Raw genomic sequence first — 19,208 nt, 5'->3', positions numbered from 1 at the left:
AGAATGCTATTGAATTCAACATTTTGCTCAGACACAAATATTTCCAGAATTGAGATATTTTCATCAATATTTGTAATGAAACTTGGAAAGGAAATTAGAACTGTTGACATTACAACAATTTTTACATTTTGCAGAATTTTCTCTCTGAATATTTGGTAGAGATATCAGTGTTCCCTCTACATAAATAGAAAATGGAAAGATCAGGCAAATCAGAGGATTTTTCATGCTCATGACCTTTTCTTTCACATATCAAGGGGAGAAAACATCCATTTAAGAGCCTGAGAAGATGTGATATTATCTTTTGCAGAAGGATTCACATTATATTCTGAAAATTATAGAGAGGTGCATAGAACAATTTGTAACTATTTACTTTGAATTTGTCTTTTAAAATGTGTACATATTTATTTTTATCATTGTAATGTTAATAACACCACTTACCAAATATTAACCCATCCGAATAATATGAATACATTAATTATGCTACATGGTTTACTCATGTTAATACTATCCTTGAAAGAAAGATGCTACACCACACATTCGGAAGAAGCATACACAATTAGGAAAGAATAAATATTGAAGCCTGTGCTATTGATACAATGCTGTTCTTGTGAACTATTGCTGTAAAACAAGTCACCTCAAAACCTAGTCTTTTAGAGCAACAACAAAAATTTACTCTGCTCACAGATCTGTAATTTAGGTAAGGTTCATAAGAGATAGCTTTCATTGTTCCACACAGCATCAGCTAGGGCATCTCAAAGAGGGCTGAAGGATCTGCTTCCAAGATGGTTTACTTATCAGGTTGACTACATTATTACTGAATGGTGGTTGATTGCTCAATTCAGGCTATTGGCAGTGCCCAGATTCTCCATGTGGGCCTTTAGTCTACTGGGTTTTCTCATGGCATAATAGCAAAGTTCCAAGAGTGAGTGTTCTAAGTGATATGACATAGAAACTACTGGTATCTTCATGCCTGGGCTTAGAAATTGGCTCTACATTATTTGTGTGATTCCGTTGGTTAAAGGGGTCACAGAGCTTCCACCTGTAATTCAAGGAGTGAGGACGTAGATCCGATTTTCCAATGAAAGGAATGTCAAAGTATTTTGCCATCTTTAATTCGCCACAGATAGAGAAACAGATAACTACCAAAAAATACAATGAGAATCATTGTCTGATTTCAAAGAAATTGTCTAGAATACAATTTTTTTTTCTTATTCTAAACAACATAGTGTGAAAAAATGAGACCCCAAACCATTTTTACCATTATGATATTAAAGACATCTAATTAGAAGATGAAACTGCCTTTATGGAACTAAGAGTACCATTGTCTTACCCTTACTTGCATAAAAAAAGATAAAGCCATTTTTCTCATGCAATTGTTGAACTGCTTAAAAAGCCTTACCTGAAGCTACACTGCATCTGAAATTTACAGGTATATGAACAACTAAATGCCCTACACTGTTGAACCTAATTTCAGTGGGCTTTTTATTAGTTGTGACTAATTACACTAACTGGACCATCGTTTTCAGGTTATAGAAACAAATATCCAGTCAGTTAAAATGACTCTCAAACATTTGCACAGCTTTTTGGTAGCAGAATTAGTATTTAATTTAGTGCTTCATCTACCACACTATTTTGCCTTTCCTATTTTCAAATGTTGTACCTGATGTTTCAATCATGTGCTACATTTATCTTCATATATCATCTTCAAAAAGCTGATTAAAATATTTGTTTCAATGATGCAGATATAAAAAATAAGTAAAAATATTAAAATAAGCAAAATGTCACAACAAAATTTTCTTTAAAAAAACTTAAACAAATACGATTACGTGAAAATTCACTTTTCATAGTGAATATTCTTCCTTGTGGCCTTTCTAAAGACAGACTGTACCAAGATGTCTGGGTCAAAAAGTCGTCGAATCATTTGAAGGGCTATAAAAGTCAGGTCTGCAGTGCTGCAATGAATGGTTTAATGCTTTCACTTTGAAATGCTGCCTGAGAATTATTTCTAGATTTGAAAGTTCTGCCTAAAGCCTTTTGAAACAGACTCTTCTGGATGTTAATATTTCCCTGTTCATCATTAACTGTCCTTTGAAAAAGGATATAAATGAGTTTGACCATAGGCAAAATGGACTCAATTACAATTTCCCCTTTGCCAATGACGAATTTGTGAGTAAATAACAATGCTTCATAAGGTTTTAAATATTTTTAAATTATGAATAATCCTGATATATCTAATTAGTAAAACTCAATGTTATTATTAATACTTATAAAAATAATGGTAATTCATTCATTCATTCATCCAACTAGTATTATTGAACTCCTGAAGTTATGAGAAAGATCAAATCATGTAAGGAATCAAGGAGTAAAGAACTGAGGTGAAAAATAGCTTGGTTCATTCCAAACTATTAGCTAATAGTAGCTAAAATTAATACTTTACTTATGTGCTTTAAATTTGAACTTCTATTTGTGAGAATTATCTCATTTAATTTTTATTATAATCTTATTACTTAGTTTCTGTGACTATCTTTTTCAGAGATGAGGTGACTGAAATGTTGCCCAATGCTTTATGGTGAAAATTGAACTCACTGGGGAGTAAAAATATAAAGTATGTTGTCAAAAAAGATTTAGTGTGATAAATTTTTAATTTTTCTATTGTATGTGATTATTTTCTATTCAAATTTTCTGTGAACAATTCCTCCTGCCCTTTTCTCCATCACCATTCAGGGAGCATCCAGAATTCTCCAGATAAAGAGATGATCAAGCAAAAATGCAGAGTTGAAAAGAATGTAATTCTTTACTTCTGATTTATAAAATCTGTGAGTTAGATCTAAGACAAAAGGCTTGAAAAATATGTCAGAGATAGTTTTTCCTGCCCTAGAGGTTAGCAATTTTTGTCTAAGCTGGAGAGAAGAGGAAGAGAATCAAATATGAAATAAAGAGAACTTGGTGAGTTTCCGAAGGAGCCCTGGCCATTCCCCTTCTGACCGCAGCCTGGAAGTGTGAAAGCAAGAGAAATACTTGTGAAAATTTGGGAACCTAGGGGTATAAGTACTTTGTATTCCAATTCCACATAAAACCTAGAGAATTGACCAGACCTCAGGCTCCTTTCATGGGAAAGGGCAGATAAAATGTGTAAATGGTGTGGATTCCTAGACACAAGGAGCTAAGACAGCCCTGTAGTATGGTTCAGGAGATATGGGAGCTCTCCAGTGTTATCTAGAGTGGCACTGATGTGGCACAGAGCACTGAGAAATCTAAGAGTTCTTATGGTCAGGAGTAAAGAATAGCCACTCTAGTCTAATGAGTGAAATTTAGATGGAATTGCAGGTATCAGAGCTATCTCCATCAAGGATAGCTAAAAACACTGAGAATCAAATATCACTATTTCTCCTCTTCTCTCCAATGGTTGTTTGAAACCATATTAACCTCCAAGATTAGATGCAATCATTGGAAAAGTAGGATGGAATTCTAACTTGATCAAAATCAATTCCTATACTCAACAAAATGATGCCTAAGTGAGAAGTAAGTTCAAATATGGGAAAATACATAAATTTACATTTCTTTGATATCTGAGAATAATTCTTGCTATAAATAAATTTACCAGATTGAGATAACAAGAATAAGATACAAATTTATCATGTGAAAAATCCAATAGTGATTTATATTTCCTCTTTTCCCTTTCTTGATAATATTTTCCTTAATTGGTATAAAATGGAATATACATACGCATATATACATATACATATATATACATATATGTGTATGTGTGTTTGTGTATGGAGGGAGGGAGAGAGGGAGGGAGGGAGGGAGCGGGGGGAGAGGAGAATAAGAATAAGAAAAAATATGAATTGATCTCACCGTCATAGGGGGGAGGCGGGGGGAGAGAAGAGAGAGAGAGAGAGATAGAGAGAGAGATAGAGAGAGAGAGAGAGAGAGAGAGAGAGAGAGAGAGAGAGAAAATGAGAATGAGAATATACATATGCTTTCAAAGTCTGGTTTCCCTACTCTGAAAGAATATTAAGAAATTACAGATGAATTGATTCCTGAAGTATAACCTGATAGCTAACTAAAAATAAGCTTCATAAATGGAAATAAACATGGGCAGGTTCTTTTAGAAGAAGTAGGTACCCAATAACAATGGACATCGTTGTGTCATGTAGACCTTGCAGTAGACCTAGCTTAAACCATATTTAATATCTTGAGAATATGCAACCAATTACAGGTAGGCTTGAGTACTGTTTGCTGGGGATGTCAGATATATGTAGTACTACTATAAGACAATCTTATATTTAATCAATTAAAAGAAAGATTTTTTTGAAAACAATTTTGATTATCATGACTGCATGATAAGGTACACTGATAATTTTATTCTTTGTGTATCAACGATTCTCAATAAGCAAAAGATGGGAAAAAGTCATAATATTCTCATAAACACACACAACCAACTCAAAGTATTTTCTGGGCATTTTGTAGGAAGATATATTAATCAGCATAAAGAAGAAAATTACCTTCCAGGACATGTAAATTGTAATTTTGTAATAGGCTTTAAAATATTAATAAAATTTGGCCCAGAAATTCTAGTCCTAAATGTTTAATCTTAAAAATAACCATAAACTCTTCAAATATTCACATACAAATTATCCTTCAGAGTGTCATTTATAATAAAAAAATACTGATAACTTAATTTCCTAATAAGAGAAATTTAATTCATTAAATAGTACACTAGCAGTCCTTAAAAACTGTACTTAGTGGCATAGCTAAATATATCACAAGAGTATAAATAAAGTAGATTAAAAGCAAAAATAAATATGAACTTTAGCTATCAGAAAGAGATAAAAATATTTACAACAGTTATCTCTGATATTAAGCTTATGAATACTTTCTATTTCCTTTATAATATTCTGTATTTTCTAAGTTTATTTTCTACTCTTTCCTTGCATTTATGTGACTTTTTAAATAAAAAGGGCTATCATTTAAAAACAAAATACGAACACAAAAGGCAGTGTAAAAACCTAAAAACTTGGCTAGATACTCATTTATTTGGTATTCTGCCTGCATGTGTCTAGCTTTGAATGCTGCTGAGAAGAAAAAAGAAAATCGAGCCACAGGGTCAACATACACCAATGCTCAAATGAGTCTCCAAAGGCTAAATATTCAGCTGTGCTATTGAAAATTAACCTGTACTATCCAAACCTCCAAGATTTATAATATTGAAGATAAAAACTGGATGAATTGAAGAAATAAAAGTAAGTACAGTTCAACACAGACCGAAAATTTCTTTTAGGTTTTAAAATTTATTTTTGTCACTATTACTAATGCTGGATGAAATAATAAATTGGAATATGCATTAAATTATAAACTTAAATGTGTTTATCTAAAACATGTTTCCACTGCACCCGATGTTGTTATTTTTAATTATAAAATGGAACTGGCTTCAATGTTTGTGTTTTTTTCCCTGTTGATATACTTTTCATGTGCAATTGTAAACATACCTTGCCAAACATATAAACACATTGATATAAACATATGAACAATAACAAAATAACCAAATAACAAACAGTAGACTAGAAAATGAAATCTTGATTCATGCCCCATATACTCCAGGCACTTCTTTGTATATGGGTATACACACAAATATAACATTTCAAAACTGTTAAAAATATTTTCATCTATTAGCCCCAGATAAGACTCAAATCAAACTAATATACTGCTTATTTTTAATCTGCATAAAAAGGTTGCCCTCCAATTTACCTCTAATAATCAAAATGGTGTGGAAATTTGGTCAAGGGAGACAAAGAGATGAATGGAACAGAATAAAGAGTCCACAAATAGACTCATATATCTATGAATAACAGTTTTGACAATTCAGTGGAGAAATTATAGTCTTTTGAAGAATAACACTGGGACAATTGGACATTCATATCTACGTAGAAACTTTCATTCACCTCTAATATCATGTAAAAAAATAAATCATAATGGATAAGAGTTCTTAAAACATAAAACTTCTAGAAAAGTGAACAAAACATAGGAGACAATTTTTGTCATCCTGGATTAGGCAAATTTTCTTAGGTAAATACCAAAAATATAGTCATAAAAGAAAAAAGGATACATTGGACTTCATCAAAATTAAAAGCTTCTGCTCTATAAAAGACACTTAAGAAAACGAAGAGGCAAGACATAGACCAAAAGAAAATATATGCAAATCACATATCTGACAAACTGTTTGTATATAGACTATATAAAGAGCTCTCAAAACATAACTATAAGATATTTTTTAAATTTTATTTTTAATAAATAAAATCTTTTTATTCCTGTTAGGAACTTCACCAGAGAAAATATAGGGATATCAAATATGCTCATGAAAAGATACTCAGGTTTATTAGCCATTAAGGAAACACAAATTAAAACTAAAATGAAATATGATTACAACCCTATCAGAATGGGTAAAATTTAAAAAGTCCAAACGTACCAAGTATTGCTGAGGATATGGAAGAACTGGAACACTCATATGCTTCTGGTGGGAGTTTATAATTGTGTAACTAATATGAAAATCATCTTGGCACTTTCTTAAAAGAAAAGTATTATCTAGTCATTCCACTTTGGTGTATTTTCTCATGAGAAATGAAATCTTTGCACATACACAGGCTTATACACAAATGTTCATATGTTTTTCTGATAGCCAAAAACTGGAAAGAAACCAGATAAACTGATAAACTGTGATACATTCATATAATGGATTACTACTCAACAAAAGGAATAAACCATCAATATACACAAAATATAATAATCTATGAAAGTTGCAGCACTAAAAACTGTGCATACTTCATGATTTCATTTATATGCAACTCTAGAAAATGCAAACTACTAAGCAGTGAAAGAAAGCGAATCAGTGTTGCCTAAGGATTAGGCAGGAAGAAGAAAAGAGGGAAGGTAAAATTATGTGCCATTTCAGGAAGAATAAAACAGTCCTAATTATATGATTCCTTAACATATGATTCAATCTAAATATATTTACCATGCAGTATAATGAGAAAACATGATGAAATAAAACATGATGAATACACAAGTATTCACCTGTGTTCTCTGCATGACAAAATACAGGTTATTTCCACTTCCATGAATGGTCTGGCCCTTTGGCATCATGAAGCCACACTATGGAATGATTGTTTTCTCTGAATGTTACAAGTTCTTTTCATATGTTATTAGGAACTTCAATTCACACCATTTTTTTTTTGTGATAGATCATCAAAATGTGCCTAGTGAACGATGATTTCCACATACTGGATAAAAATTATGTAAGAATATTTTTTAATTCCTAAGGAAAAAACATGTGACCTAATTTTATATAAATAAAGTCTATAATTAATACAGCAAATTTAACTTGTGGCAACCCAATGATTCAGTAGTCTTTTATCTCTTAAGACTTAGAAGTGAAAAGCTCAGCCCAAACCAATCAAATCAGTCCATATTTTCTAATTCCTGAAAACCCTCTGGATTCCAACTCAAGTATAAACTAGGATCGTCTGAATCCATAATAGAAACTTATTAGGTATTGATAGATATTGTGCCATTTCTAGGGATTTAAATAATGAAAAACACCCTTCCAATGTAAGGCTGGAAACTGCTTGATTTATGTTAATGCTGATGTGCACTTAGTGTTTTAGAAAAGGATTTTATTACTATCTAAAAGCAGCACTATATTAAATCCACAAATTAGTTTCTGTTCTGTTGAAATCTAATTATCTTTATGTAGGGCAATAGTCCAGTGAGCCAGGGGCAAATTCTTACCTTTCTAAGTAGAGATTTGAACAAGGAAAATGATAGACTGCTAAGCTAAACAGTATTTACCACAGAGTCCACGTGGGACTGGCATGAGGAGGTATGAACAGGACAAAGGCATCTCCTGCCAACTCGACAGCAGACAGGTAGGTCCATTTTTTCCCTTGATATTTGGTGTTGCTTTCATCTTTCTTAGAATGTATTCAAAATTAATTCTTATTTCCTTGTTTTTATTTTTTTATTCTTTTTTGAGTATTCAGTTCTAACTCAAAAACATATTCTAGGTTTTACTTCTTTTCAGTCTTTTGTAAAGATCAAATTTTCATTTGTTCTGTACATAGCATGAATCACTGATTTAATAATTTTCATTTCTTTTATCTTTTGCTTTTATAAGCTATCATTTATCCTAAATATTTCTTTAAAAACCCAGTGGCAGTAAAAAGGGAAGTATGGAGAAGATATGCTTGTAAAATGTTCATAGAGAAATAAACGTGGCTAAAGAAACACTATTAAAAAAATATTTTTTACCTGATATACCTAGTCTAAACTTTGAGGTACTTGAGATGTGATTAATAATCTATAAAAATAAATAGAGGCCTTCATCTATGATTGTGTAAAAAAAATGACAAAGAATTAGTTAAATATGATTGAAAATAAATTATGAAATCAATTATAATAAAAAGTTTGCTATTGAGTTAACTTTATACAAGTGTTGACCACAAAAATGTTATATATTGGAGTTTCATATCATTCTCCATTACTTCTTAATTATGGAACTAGTTAATATGTTTAGGCAGAGGTTGGTAAGATTTTCTTTATTCTTACTTTATTCATTAAATGAATATTTATTAAATATCTTCTATGTATTGGGTGTTGTGAAAACCATTAAGGATTTTTCTCCATTCCCTGTGGCCAGACTGTACAGCCAAGGTCAAAAGGCAGATAAGTGCAGTCCAGGGAAGAGATTTGTGTATGATTCAAGATCATCGAGCACAAACAACATGCAAATCAGGCTCAAGTTGTAGAGCCTTTACTTACAGAAAGAGAGAGAGAGTGGACAAGATCTACTCTTCTGCAATGCATTAGACCTCCATTACCTAACTATGGGTCTGCTCCACAGCCAACACAGGCAATGTAATTGCAAGCACAAGGCGATTTTGTGGGGTAGCGGAAAGACCTCCACCCTTCCCCAATGGGAGTTTTCTGTGAAATAGAGAAAGCTAGGAGTATGTCTCTGGGACACTGACTCACATCTTAATCAGAACAAAAGAGTATACATCTGGCTGGGAACAGGAAAATATAATTCCCTCAAAGGCAAATCTGGCACAGTCGGTGAGACTCAATTGCTCCGTAAGAAAATGTTCCAGGTTCAAGGCCACTCTGGTGTTACTGAGTAGTGGGCCAGAAACTAAGCCTGACTACTTTTCCCAATAAAAGATACAATGGTGAACAAAGCATACTGCCTTTCTTGTGGAGATGAGTCTAATGAGGAAAAAAATATAATGTATAAACAAATAGAAGATTAAAAAATAATGGCAATATTTGGTAAGTGCTATGATGAACATATGCAAGGCACTGCAGTATATAATAGGGAGGTAGGGGAGCCTGCTATAGAAAGGGTGTTTGATAAAGACCCATAGAGGAAATTAAGGAAATAATACTTAAGCTGATATATAATTGGAGAGAAGGAGCTAGCGAAGGGATGAGAAGGGAAAATACAATCTAATAAGAAAAGATACAGGTATGAGGACCCTTTGTAGAAATGAGTTTTGTGTACAATAGAAGTGAAAAAAGACTATGAGGACGGTGAATTAAAGTGCTGAAGAGGAGGAGGGCTGTGAGGGTGGGGGGAAGAGAGGAGGAGGGAGTGGCATGAGTTGGGAAAGAAGCAGATACAAGATCATGTATGTTTAGATATCTCTATTTCTGTACGGTCCTGACTTTACCATTTTTCATTGTATATTCTCCTTACATATTGTTGTTATTAACAGCTTCTTTATAAGTCTTTGCAGATGGTGACATAGACCAGAATAAACACAAGAAGGCAATTTGATATATAGTAACACATTTATATGAAATGTTATATAAATCATATGAAAAATTATATATAATATATAAATGCATTTGTTACCATTCACTTCAAGAAAATAATCTTCTTAAATATATGATTATGTAAGTTTGTTTTGCATAATTGCTTTTGAACATTTAGTTCAAAAATTTCTAGCCTCTTTCCTTTTTAACACCAGGAAACTAAAGGGAAAATAAAACTCCATTGACTGGCTGGACAAAAATGGAAAGAAAGAGTAAGAAATATCTATTTCCTCCATCTTTCCACTGCCCTTTCTTCATCCTTGGCCCTAACATAGAAAACTCTATGACCTAACTCTCCTTTCTCTTAAATGAGCATGTTGACAGTGTTTCTATCCACACAATATCTTTGTTTTATTAATCATTTTTCTATATTGGAGGAGGTCATAGGAATGAGGTTAAGTATCAGGATGCTTCCTGATGAAATTGATATAATGTCAGTTACAATAGCTCTGATGTCCAGTGTTCAGAGCCAAAACTGTGTGTGTGTATGTGTGTGCGCATGCACATGCACACACACACACAAGCATCTCTGTGTTATGGATAATGGTAGGATTTTTAATTCTCATTGGCTTATTTACAGAGGAAAATGAGATTTAATTAGTGAGGACTCAAATACATTATCTAATATAGGAAAATTTGAATAAAACAGAATCAATGGCTGACTGGATTGTGCTGGCTAGTAAAACATTATCTTTGATTCATAATATCAGAGTCAGAACATCATTAGGTTGGCTTGCTTTCTACTTTTTCCAAAGAGAGAACAATTTTCATAAACAGATGACAGCCTACTTCTCTTAATATTTTCAAAATGAAGATCATCATAAACAAAATTTTAAGATACATGCACTACATCTTGTTTCCTTTAATTATTTTATTACAAACCCTGCAGTCAGTTACTCACATGGAAGGAATAACTACTCTTTGTCTTAGCATAGGGCTGAAGACTGTATCCAATGTCTGTCTGTATCTAACACATCTGCTACCACCATATATCCCCACAAATATGCAAAGGGGCTTTAGAGTTAAAAAATTGCCTTTATGAAAATGTCCCTTTTTTGTAAAATAATTTTTTAAAGTAAAAATTGATTTTGTATACTTTAAATCCTATTAGAGTAAATGTAATTCTATTACATTTAAAAACTTAGGATGAAAATAAAAATCCAAATAAATAGAAATATACAAAATTATCTCTAGAAAACCTTATGTTTGAACAACACCCATGTATACGGCCTGTATCTACATAGGCTATAACTTTTAAAGAAAATATTTTTTAAATGCAAGACAGGAAAAATCAACAGAACCAGCATTGTTATTCTTTCTGCAAGGGTGGGAATAAATAAGTCTACCACTATAGTAGATAATCTACTATTATCACCACTCCTACTTCTGTAATTAACTACTACTAAAATCTAACATCTGCCAAGCACTATTTTAAGTGCTTTACATATATATTTTGTATTAAGCACTCACAACACACATACCAGGTAGAAACTATTTTTAAATGAGGAAATCGAGACATGCATATTGAGAAAATTATGCCATTAGTGCTGTCAGGATTTATAAATTGAGAATTTTACTCAGGCATTCTGTCTTGAGAGGCCACTTTTTAAATCATAGCACTATGGTTACTCTTGATTAACAAAAGAAATGTTAGGGAGTAAATGTTTATACACAGTATGAGCCAATGAACATAGCTGAAGAAATGAATAAACTAGTTGGATACTAAGCCAATTATTCCTTAATATTTTAATAATCCTTTTTATGTTATTCATTTTATAAATTACCTATGACATAGAAATCCATAAAATATATTCTTTACTGTATATCAATTACTTCAAAATGATATTTTAAGTTTTCTTCTCATCCGAATGGAAATTTATGTCAGAAAGAAAAAAATCACATTTGCACAAATACCTTTTAATATTATAGGTCTCTATTTCACTATGACATACTAATAGGATTTATGAGGTTTAGTTATTCAACTGCTATTTTGATACAACTATTAAGTGCAAAGTTCTATGGGAACATCAAACCAAGTAAGACACAGTTCATTTTTTGAATCATCTATAGGAGAGGTAGTACATGTTAATTAAATTAGTATAATCTAAAAATGGAATATGTACCAGAAGAGAAATGTAAATCAAGTGAGATGGTAGTTGAATGACTGATCCTTATTCCAAACAAGACAGCATTATTCCAAAAACATATCTCATTACCTCTGAGTTTCAGAATGTTTAGTTGAATGACATTTTTCTGGATGATAGACCCTTTATTTTTATTACCTATTTTGTGAAATAGTATTTTATTTTATTTAGACTTTATTATTGAAGAATATTTTTACCAGATATAGAAGTCAGTATTGACATTTAAAAAAATCATTTTAGCAAATTAAAAAGGGTATCTTATTTTCTTCTAGATACCATAATTTCAATGAGAAGTCTGCAGTACTTCTAATTTTTATTTTCTTGTATATAACAAGCCATTTTTCTGAGAATGTTTTTAAGATTATCTTTCATTTTCAGCAGCTTTACTGTGATAAATCTAGGTTTTTCTTCATGTTGACCTATTTTGGCTTTACTGATCTTTAATCTGTAAATTTCTCTTTTACCAAATGTGGAAAGTTTGGGCTATTATTTCTTCAAATAATTATTCTGCCCCATTCTTATTCATTTTTTTCTTCTGGAACTCCAATTATTAATATTTTAGACATTTTATATTGTTCCACAAGTCGCTAAATTGCTCTCTCAATCTTGATTCTGCTCTATCTATCTATCTATCTATCTATCTATCATCTATCATCTATCTATTTATTTGAAGAGTTCTGCATTATCTTTGCAAGGCAATAATTTATTTAGAATTAAATTGAAAACTCTGTTTTACCTACAGTGAGAAGGAACTCAACTCTCAGTCCAATTCCATTTTTTTCCTTCGCTGGGTTGTTTTGGGTCTTCCTTGAGCATGTTTTGTTCTAGGACCAGCTAGAAACTTGGGTATGGTTTATAATTTCATCACTTTCTTGCGGCACAAGTTGCCTTGGAAGTAAGATGTAATAGATGACTCTGTCTTCTAATTCAGGTCAGTAAAATAACTTTCCTAGTCTGTTTTTATTGTATAATGTGTGTTTTATGAGTTATTTTCTGTTGTCTTATTTACAATATCCTATTTAATTATTATAAATATTATGTAACTCTGTGCATTATGGTTGGAAAATGGTTTGGTATCTTTCATAAATAAAGTGCAAAGTTCCCAGATCCCTTTTCTGAGTCATGACCAGAAACTGTAATTTAGAGAAAGTTTATATAATTTATCTCAATAAGCATAGCCTTATATATTACACATGAAAAAATTTAAAGTAGTCATAACTAAGATCAATGTTCTCATGATCACCAAATTAGAAGAATTTAAGAACTACCACTCTCTGATAAATTATACCATCTAATTAAGCAGTGTTTTGGCTAATAATATGAAGATGGCCAGAGTTTTACCAACAGGAATTAAACAGTTTGGGGGAGCCCATTATTTTCAAAAGGTTAATTTATAGACTTCAGGATAAAATATAATGTAACATCATATTCATTTATTATTTGCCCACTAACAAATGAGATGAAATTTATTGAGATTAATTTTCTATCTTATTAGATTTAATATTACATTTTACTTTTTTTATTTCTAAAATAGATAATTTATGTTCTCCTTTGAACAAATATTCTCTATATTTTGCCTTGTGCAATTTTCCTAATAAGTTCTGATTTTCAAGGTAAATAAAATTTATCTAAAGGGGTAGCAGATTTGTCTAGTAGAGATTTCTATACTGTTTAATAAGCATCCATAATGTTTTATTTTTCCAGGATTTTTATTATAAAATGTTTGTTCCTCTGATTAGAATCTGAATAGCCTTCACTAAGGGACTGGGAGATACAATATATTATTTATCTTTTTTCTAGTGAAAACTGAAAATTCCTATAAGGTTACTGAAAGTAGAATTGATTTGCTAATTCAGATGATATATCGCCATGTCAACATATATGAACCAAACAAAATCCATGTAAATTCAGTTGGTTTTACGCCCATACCTTTTAGATTCTCTCGTCAATTGAACATTGCTATAAATCTAACAGCAGGGGTCTAAAGGAACCACATACAATCCAGAATTAGCACATTAGAGAGCTAATATATAGACTTCCCAACAAATAAATTATTTTATCTATATATTTATAATAAAATAAAAGCTGGGAGATTTGTGAACAAGTATTTTCATGAATATAAATATATACATGCACAAGCATATCTCTAGACATAAGCTGAAAAGGGAGCCACCAAATGTACATAATTTACGGGGCATAAAAATATTTTTGGTCTCCAGACTCTTTTCTCATTAAATTGTACTACTACACTATTTTTCTTTTTCATTTTAAAATACTAAATCTAGCACTTCCACATTAAATATACTTGGAAGCAAGATGCCACACTGGTGGCTCTGGGTATTAATAATGTACATTGAACCTAGAAGGAAAGAGTAACTGAAGGTGCAAAATTACTTAGGATAAATTTCACAAACCTCTAAGTGTTCCCTAAGAGCAAAGTGAAAGCCTCTCTCTCTCTAGCCCTATCATCTCTCTCTCTCTCCCTCTCTTCTCTCCCTTTCTCTCCTTCCCTCTCCCTCCCTCCCTCCCTCCCTCTCTCCAGCTATATCTATCTATATCTGTATCTGTATCAACTATATATCTATATCTACCTATACCATCTATATCTGAGTACAGATATATAGATATGTAATATCCTTAGCTATATTTGCTGCCTAGACAAAAAAAGATTGTAAAAGAAATTGAACAAACCTTCAAAGTAACAGCTAACTTTGATGTTATCCATTGGCATCAAACGATAGACTTTTCCTCACAGATTTTTATTGGAGGAAAGGATTTTAAGTTCTGTGGCACAGACGAAATTATATTTGCTTCCCATTTTAATTAAGTCTATTTCAAACTTAAGAACGCTGAGTCTCTGTTCTATGTGTTTATGCCACAGGCAGCTGGAACCATTGAAGAAGGGCTATTAAAAGGAGATTTTTGTATGGTGTATTTGGCCAATATTGGTCAGCTTTAAAGAGTTGCTCCATTTCAACAATAATAATTATACACACAAAAAATAATTACTTTGAACACAAATAGTTTCATAGATGACATCTAGTTTACTGTCCTGATGCTGAACAACTAGGACAGGAATTTGAGACCATTTTTGTGCCATACTTTATTGGCAGCCTGGTGCTACACATGGACTCTTTCTTAGAAAGTATTTTTAAAAGCACAAAATAAAATACATAAATTTAATGGAAACCAACTGCATCTAAATATAATTATAAAAATACTTTTACAAATAGATATTTGAGATACAGGCATACATGTGGTTCACTACTGATGTTAAAGAGTAGCAGTGGGTATAAGCAGAGTAATTTGATATAGTGATCAGTTTATATTCTGTTTTGAAATATCTACAATAGCTATAATATATGACAATATCTGTGTTTTTTATTTGTGATAGTGTCAGAGAGACTGAAGTTCTACTATATGTACTTTCTTTTATTCATAAGAGAAAGAAATGTTAAATTACCACTGGAGATTAATTAATAAAGATACAATAATTTTCTAATTAAAGTTTATGGTCCCCCTAAATTCTATCCATAAATCTCTGGTTAAAATCTTGTATTTATGCCAAGTTATTATTAAGGCACTTTAGACTTTTCAAAGTGGTATATCACTACATTTTACTGAGTGCTGAATATATATCAGAACCTATAATATGTGCTTTAAAACATTATCTTGTTCAATCTTCAAAACAGTTCTCTAAGATAGGCATTTTTATTTCCTTTGCAAATAAGCAAGTGGAAGCGCGAACTAACATTGTAGGTAGGTGGCAAAACCTGTATCTGGAGAAATACAAAAACATTGTTTTATCTCCACTTAAAAAAATAAATACAGACAAATATAAATTGCGACTTTCATAAAAAGAATCGGAAATGGAACTCATGTCTTCAGAATCACATTTTGATGTTCTCTTCACAAATTCATTTCCCTATTTGGTGATAGCTGCAATTCAAGAAACTGTTTTTCTTAAATACAACTAAGCTACTCTGAGGATTTGCATAGAATACCCCAAACTCTGAGAGGAAAGGAATGAAAACAAATAATCTAAATATAATCTGAGTCTCAAGATTGGTCTTTTGTTTTTGAGCAGTAAAAATTCCTCATTTTATAAAATCTCAACTCTAGAATACATGTCTTTTCAATATTCTGTGTCATAACAAAAATACTAGCCCCTAACATGAAAGGCTTTAAGTAAATATCAAGTAACAGATGTTTGACTACTGAGGAAGAGACATCAGAATGATAAGCAGAAAAGCAGAATATAGTACTGTCACAGAAGTAAAGATAAAGTTAGTCTCAACAAGATGTTTACAAACAATGGAAATTTTGTAGGAATGAGGCCAAAGAATAGATTATGGTCGATTTAGGCACCTTGAAGGTTAATTTCCTATTTAAAATCAATTTATAGAGATAGAATAAGATTACAGTATTTTGAAGAATTAGTAGAAAATGAGAAATTGGAAAAAAAAGCTACATTTAATTTTTGAGAATTTTTTAGTTAAAGATAAAAGTATGATACTTGAATGAGAAGTGAGGTTACTTTTTTTAGGACACAGAAGAACTGAACAGTTTTATTGACCCTTTGTACTGGAAATAGATAAAAGCAGAAGGAAGAATTGGGAAAAATAATTGGGCAAAGATTCAGAGAAGAAAAGAAGCCAAGAATTGAGACTGAAAATCTTAAGGGTCATATGTGAAGAAGAGTAAGAATAAAATGACTGATGGACGGAGACATGTATTGAATCCTATTTTACTCCCTCAGGATAAGCTTAACCCATTCTTCTTCGATGGTAATAAGAGACTGGGAAAGCAATGAAGGCATCAAAGTGCTATTTTTGCTAGTAACCTAAGTTAAATCATGAAACCAGCAGAAGAATATGTTTTGCAATGTCCAAGGCCAGGGTTCCAGCAGGGAACCAGTGAGGCAGTTCTGATTCGCAAACACTTGCTTCATATTTGTTGTTATATAGTATGCAGTGGAAAAAAAAATGACGGACAGGTACTAAACTCAAGGAGCAAGTTTCTCTTGATATTTAGTACTCGGTTTAGGCAGGCCAATAATAGCAGTCTAGTATACCAAGCTATGTGCTCCAAAATCCAATAATTATTGTTTGATGTTTCTATTATCTTAGGATACAACATATTTACAAGCTTATGTAACATCAGTGTTGTCTTTATAAATATTCTATTTTAAAATGTTCATATATACACATACACATTTATATACTGAACATTATATATTTCCTGCTGTAGTTTCCCAATAGCACTCCTGAAATAGTGAAGTTACTAAGAATGATTCTGAAAAAGTCAAGGTAGTCTTCTGAATGGAAAAGCAAAAATAAAATTAGAGTGATGAAATAGTGAAAAATATGCTTCAGAGAAAGAAAATATGTCAAATGCAGAAATATAAAATTATCAAGCAATATTTAAGTGCAAATCCAGATTGCCAGATGAGAAGCATAACGTACCTGGAAAATATCAGCTGGTAAGCAATAGAAGTTAACACATATTGCATTGTATACCTACTGACATTCTCATTGTAGTAACATATTTTAGAACTCTATGCACCTCCCCTTATTCCCTATTCATTTTTGGGAGGAAACTGCTCATTCTAAATTCCAAAGGCAAGTTTTTTAGTGGGACTGCTTCTAATTTTCCAACACTTAGGCTCTGAAAATCATAGTCCCCTCACCAATTGGGTAGGGAAGAGCATGTGACTCAGACTTGACAGAGTTCTTCCACAGGAATTATCTGGCTTTTTAATATATCTTCACATATGTTTTAGTTATTTTGAGTTAGGTCTTTTGTCACTTATCATCTATAATATAAACATTCGTGATTAACAGAATAACTAAAATCCACATAGTTTATTTGCTTGGAATTTGCTTGGATTAATAGAATAACTAAAATCCACATAGTTTATTTGCTTGGAATTTAGCATTAGTTCATTTTACCTGGCTTCTATGGAAATATAAATAATGAATCTAGCATGCTGTATTTCTGTATTTATAATAATTAGAATAGAAAAGGTTAATATTTTATGCAGTGTAACTAATTTTCTAAATTAAAAATGATAAACAAGATTGTAAAATTAATATTTTTGAAGATAAACTGTTTTCAAGTAGTTTGCATTCAAAATATGTGTCAATTACAAGTGATGCTTGATGTTTTATTACAATATGTCTTACCGAACACCAACATGTAAATTAGCTTGCATTTTTGCTAGAATTTGTTTAATAGTATAAAAACACCTATTTTGTTTTTATTGATATGCATGATGAATACATTATTATTTTAAAATCACCAGACAGTATTCATTAAGTTTAAATTTCTGTCGATGCACACATAGTCCAAAACAAGTGTTCTGCCCAGACGTAACTGCTATTTTAAATCTGATATTTATCTTTCCAGATAATATCCTTCCATTTCCTTACTTAGCTGAGAAAAATACTTATAAAAATATATAGAATTATATGTATTTGTCACCACATTTTTTAATGTGTATTTTAATACAGATGTTAACATTCTATGTAATATTAAGTCATTTTCATTTAGAAATATTCTTGGAAGACTTTTCCATGGAAGCAGACATAAAATGAAATAAATTTTTTAAGTAGCATCATTTCCATAATATTGATACATCAGAGTTTACTTAACCCAGTTCTCTAAAATGGAAATCTAGGTGGAGAGTAGATTTGTGAACAACTGTCCTTATTTTGGGGCTTGCTGCCAACAACAAACAAATCAAACTGTTGCACCTGGGTCCTGATTACTCTTATTGTCTACCTTCTGCCACTGTCAGCATCACACGGGACCAATATTCATGAAGTACACACACACACACACACACACACACACACAAACACGTGCATGCACACACATACATTCACTATATATCTGAAAGAAATATAAAAACTCTAAGTTTAAAAAAGACAGTTAACTTATTTAAAATAAACATGCAAGTGCATTAAAAAAAACTGGTAAATTTTGGAAACAGGATTTGGGCACTAATCTCAATTACTATAAGAGAAGCATCAAATAATTTCTCTCAAAATTCTCAGAATGAGTTTAATTAAAATTCCCTATGCTAAGTGAGGGCCAGAGTCACAGACTGTACTCATGATCTATTTGAAATATTTTTGTTTCTCTTTAGAGTGCATTCATTATTTTGAAAGTGTAATCTGTGAGTTGATTTCA

Source organism: Pteropus alecto, unplaced genomic scaffold, assembly GCF_000325575.1.
Source record: "Pteropus alecto unplaced genomic scaffold, ASM32557v1 scaffold131, whole genome shotgun sequence".
Lineage (NCBI taxonomy): Eukaryota > Metazoa > Chordata > Mammalia > Chiroptera > Pteropodidae > Pteropus > Pteropus alecto.
Note: the sequence above shows the minus strand (reverse complement) of the source record.